We start from the raw sequence: 6,000 nt of genomic DNA, 5'->3' as shown, positions 1-6,000 counted from the left end.
AACAAATAATGCACTAAAAACTTTAAAGTAAATCCTTAAATAAAAACTAACAAAAAAATAACAAGGAAAGTGGAAGATAATATACCTTCATTTTTGAACTTATTTAGTTGTTTCCTCTTGTGGAAAGTTTGGATTAGGGAACACACATGTGCAAGTATCTAGAAAAAGAATAAATAAATGTCAAAAAGAAAAGAACAAGAGATAATTGAATTTATGATAAGCTTAGCACTAAATCAATTAAGTCAATTATGTAACTTAGTTGATTAAGATTAAATCAATTGAGTAAGATTAATAATATAGTATAATTACAACAAAACAAAGTTGAACATGAAAAACTAAAGATACTTTAGTAGACTACCTTCGACACTTCAATTTCCTTTATTTGATTATTTGATGTGCCTTCTTTTTGGTTTTTTCACACTTTCTATCCATGATTTGAGTTGACGTTTCTTGTTACAAGAACTCTCATTTTTCTTTATTCATTTTGGTCCCACTGTGATTGACACACATGGTTGATCTTCATTCTTCATAAAATTGTTGAAATCCTAATATTATTTTCTTCAACATTAGCTTGGCAATTCTTTGCATCACAAAGTCTTTTCTTCAAATTTACAACAACCGCATTTAGAATATTAAAACCTTCTTCAGTTTCACATGCTTCATTCACCAATTAAATATACTTGGGGCACAAAGCTCGATACCGATCTGCATATTCCAATCTAATATCTGACTCAATGTCCTTTTTTATGAAATCTTTTTCATCCCTTGCATCTCTTCTCCATCTCTTGGTAATATATTCACCAGGAATCAACTTGATATCTAATACATCAAAATTTTTTAGAGCATGCTGGCACAAAATACCAAATGTCTCAAACCTTCTACAATTGCAAGACAAATTTTGATCCAAAGGATTCCATATGATTTTGTATGTTCTACGTCCATTGAAAAATCCAACAAAATATGTATGTATCGCTTGACTTGTATTGCGGTCTATATTGGAAAGTGGTGGTACCTCTTCAACTTCATTTTGAAATAACTAAAATGCCTTAGGCGTGTACACTTTTGCTGCAAACATAAGTGAGCTCTTAAAATTCAATCTTGGTAATTTTTGTCTAGAGTTGTATTCTGCTTCTAACTTCTTGCCACGTTTATGTTTGATAACTCTTTCAAAATGAGTGAAGAATGCTAATATATTGAGATGAGTTTGCAAGCCCCAAGTCACAATTGAATCTCTCACTAAGTTGTGTACTTCTTATTCCTACAGTGAACGTCCTTTTTACGTACGCTTGAGCACATTTCCCCTTCAATTGAAATATACCAATTAGCCATTTATTTTCACGAGCATCATATTTTTCCAACATCATATTCTAGACAGAAAGAAACTCATCTTCATCATCATACTCATAGATATAGGCTAAGAAATCTTTATTAAACCGGGACTCATCTTTAAGTAAATAGTCCAAGTGGCTATTAGTATTCTGCCACATGTGCCAACTAAACAAAGCATGATACGTATCAGACATCACTTCTTGAATAGCAGCTGCTATTGCTGCATCTTGATCGGTGAAAATAGTAATTGGTCTCTTTTCAGACATTGCTTCTAAGAAGGTCTCAAATAACCATATAAAAAGATTCTATTGTTTCATCATACAACAATGTAGCTCCAAATACGATAATTTCTCTATGATGATTGAGTCCCAAAAATACACCAAGTGGCCTTGTATTTCTATTTGTGCTATACATTGTATCAAATGTTATGACATCACCAAAGTGGTCATAATCAATTATCATTCTTGCGTCGGACCAAAAGATATTAGTAATTAACTATTCTACATCAAATTGAAAAGCGTAATAATATGAAGGGCTTTCTTTAAGTTGATGACGAAAATATATTTTCAAACTAGCAGCTTCCCCAAACTTCAAAGCTCTTTGTCGCTTATTGCGCGGATAATTCTTATGATCTCGCTTGGTAAAATCAAGGTTATCACTTCCACCAACTTGCTTACTCATAAGCTGATAAGAATCTTTTAGTCTTATTCTTAATTTATATGCCAAATCAATCTCGGTAGTTTGAGTTAAAAACATTCTCTGTTGTGATGACATTATGTGTATAGTTGTTGAGAAATGAAAATTATGATTGTGCTTAGCAATGAAGTCAGTCACCATCTATTTGTCACTATCTCGATTGTATACGCTAATTATACATGCATTGCACTCACATCTTGTTTCTGCTCGATGTTTTCTTGTTTTACTATCTCGCTTGTCTTTACCCCAAATTCCCTCTTTCTTGCACACGAATCTCTTTGAAGTAACAATTCCAATCTTTTTACACCTGTTCACATACTCTTTTCTGATACTAAAACCTGTTATTCTCCCATTAGGTGATTTAGCTAAATTTTTCGAAAATTTACAAGTTTAAATGGACTATGAAAAATTTTGTGTATAACCGAAACCCCTTTTCATTCATGATTCGGTACTGTTCTAATAGTATTTTCAAAATTTTCTCTATTTATTTTGGAAAATGGATTGATGGTAGCATTGGAATGATGGATTTGCATATTGATATGTGTGCTTGAGTTTGTAAACTTTTAAGGCGGGAAAAGTATATGGAATTCATAGGGTTGTTGTGTTGATTCACCCCATTTTATTTGCTATGTTGTGGATGGTTTTGTGAAGATTTCTAGGAATGATTCGATTCGGTACTACTCTAATGGTATTTTCAAAATTTTCTCAATTTCTTTTGGAAATCAAATTGATGGTAGCATTGGAACGATGGATTTACATATTGATATGTGTGCATGAGTTTTGTAAACTTTTAAAGCAGGAAAAGCAAATGGAATTCATAGGGTTATTGTGTTGATTCACCATATTTTATTTTTTGTGTCGTGGATAGTTTTGTGAAGATTTTCTGAGAATGATTCAGCTAAAACTTGAAACTTTGTGATAGAGAGATTCGGGTCTTTTGCAATCTCAGCTAGGTAAGCAAAAAAAGAAAAAAAAAAGAAAAAAAAAAAAAAGAAAAAAAAAAAGAAAGATACAAAACGAAAGAAAAACGTTAACAACTGAAAAAAATAAAAAACAAAAAAAATAAAACTACCTTTTTATTGACCAAAACAGTTCCCTTGACAGCACAACCGTTGTTGTTGCTAAAGAGATGAATCTGGATCAGAGAAGGCTAAAAAACAGCCAAAAAGGAGTGAGAAAGAACATAAAATATTCGGAGCCTAAAATGTCAAAGACCATTTCAATGTCAGCGCCTCGTCACATCAACGTTCTCATTGTGGTTCACATTAATGAGATTTAGGGTCTAGGAGTTACTTATCAAAAAAAAAAAAAAAGTCTAGGAGCTTACTGATATTGCATTTGCTAGGCTTTTGCTACTGTTGTTCATGTATCCAAAAATATTTCACTATTCTAAGACCAGTTCTTTAAACATTTTTCTATACTGTAATGGAAAAATCAAGAGAAAGCATAATTGCTACACACGCAGGAAAGAAAATGAGCGTGGCAACTATTAAAGATGATGCACGCACACTCTGTCAATAAACCAAACAAGGAAAGAATACCAAATCATGAAAAGGAAAATCTTCTATACATCAAAGAAGGAAAGAAGATCAACTCTGTTATGATGTAATTGACAAAATCCAAAAATCCTTGAATTGTCATAAATGTAAATTCACACGTTTCTCTCAAGGACTCTACATTGTATAAATATTTGTGTGTCATTGTATTATTCACTTGAATAAAATTCTCACTTCTCATTTATCTTTTCAAATTATCTATCAGTAGTGGTAATTATTTGTGATGAAGTTGATGCAAAAGAGCATTGTAACGAACTAAGAGAAAATTGTCTTTTGAGTTCAATTGAGCTTGCTAATGGTGGCATTGAGTTAATCTCATATTGGCAGAAAAATTCTTTGTCTTATGCAACAGTTTAACCCATTTCTTGTACTATAATTTTGCAAAAAAATTTCATGTCTTATGGAAAAATTCAACTCATTTCTTGTACTACAATTATGCTCGTGCATATATATTTACTCAAAAAACCATACGTTGCAAACAAACGTTTGACAAATATTTATACAATTGAAGAAAGTGAAACACTTTTGCAAGCAAACATTTTGACAAGCTCAATAGATAATTTGCAAATACAACATCAATTCTAGGAAAATCATACTACAACATCTTCATTGCTGCTATCATCCCCCTATGAAAAGCAACACAAAGAATGAATTAGAAATATAGTTTAGGTATTCAAACCAATAGAAACACAAAGTTTAGATTTCTCAATATGCAAGACTATAATCATCAATTTAAAAATCTACTTGCAAATTGTAGATACTTAACTTGAAAATTTTTTAGATCCATATTTGTATTTGTGATATCAGCAAAGGATGTTGGTGTAAGATTGAACACATTAGTTCCCTAAAGAAACACATTATTATTTAACTTGTCAACATAATATTAGATGCATTATTGTTTTTTAAGTATGAATAAAACGTATATGTTTACCTGAGTAATGTACGCATGATTTGATACATGAGAAGACAAGGGCCATGAACTTTTATCAATGGTTCCTATATAACCACATCAATCATAAAAAATAAAAAAATAATAAAAAAAAATGGTAAAATGGTCCTTATATAACCACAACAATCATAAAGTGAATATTTTAATTTCTAAGAAGAAGAGTAATATGGTGTAAATGTACTAACAGAAAGTTAATGAAACTGATTTCACATCTATGTTGAAACGATTATTCAAATGTTATCATTGATACTGAATAAGGCACTTGATCATTTTGCTATATAATAAAACAAAATAAAATCTCATCAACAAAAGCTACAAATGGATAATGCATTTAAACTACAAATGGATAGTATAAAATTCAAGTTATTTTAAACTATTCCTTTTTTCTAAGTAGGCTATTTCACTATATACTCAAATAATACTTACCGGATTAGAGTTATCATCCCAAACATTGAAAGAACGATTAATTTCCTATAAGTAAGAATAAAATTTAATTAACCAAATCGTATTAAATATGGGGTTTGGTCAATGTCTTGTTGGAAGGAAACTTGTCCGGTGATCAACAATGGTTAACCCCCCATGTTTTTTAGCGACTCTTTGCTCACATAAATGAGGAGCAAATCAAGCATGCTGACAGGCAACTTGAGTATCAGTGTTACTGTTCTTTTCTTGAGATTTACAATGAACAAATCACAGATTTGTTGGATTCGAATCAAAGAAATCTCCGAATAAGAGAAGATGTCAAATCCAGTGTATATGTTGAAAATCTCACAGAAGAATTTGTTTGTACGATAAAGGATGTGACTCGGCTCTTATCAAAGGGATTGTCACACAAGAGGATCGGTGCAACTAGTATAAATGTTGAGAGTTCCCGTTCACATATTGTTTTTACTTGTGTTGTTGAATCACGATGCAAGAGAAAGGCAGATGGTTTAAGCAACTTCAAAATAAGCAGAATAAATCTTGTTGATCTAGCTGGTTCAAAGCGACAAAAGCTAACTGATGCAGCAAGGAAACGTTTAAAGGAAGCAGGGAATATAAATAGATTGCTCTCACAGCTTAGGAATTTGATAAACATTCTCGCTGAAGTTTCTCAAACAAGAATGCAAAAACATATCCCCTATAGAGACCCCATGTTGACATTCTTACTGCAGGAATCTCTTCGGGGAAATGCAAAATTAGCAATGGTTTGTACTATTTCTCCATTGCAAAGCTGCAAGAGTGAGACTTTTAGTATATTGAGATTTGCACAGCGTGCTAAGGATATTAAGAACAAGGCAGTTGTTAACGAAGTAATGCAGGACGATATGAATCACTTGTGTGAAGTGATACAGGAGCTAAGGGATGAACTACATAGAATAAAGGCAATCTCCACAACCCGACCAATACCGGTTCCTAAACCAGGTCACAAGGTCAAACTCTTTTCAACCCAATCTAAAGCCGGTTCCAATCGGGTCATTGGGCTCAAAT

The sequence above is a fragment of the Corylus avellana genome, chromosome ca2 (genome assembly GCF_901000735.1).
Source record: "Corylus avellana chromosome ca2, CavTom2PMs-1.0".
In the NCBI taxonomy this organism is placed as follows: domain Eukaryota; kingdom Viridiplantae; phylum Streptophyta; class Magnoliopsida; order Fagales; family Betulaceae; genus Corylus; species Corylus avellana.
The sequence above is the reverse complement of the archived record's forward strand: the minus strand, read 5'-3'. Positions refer to the sequence as shown.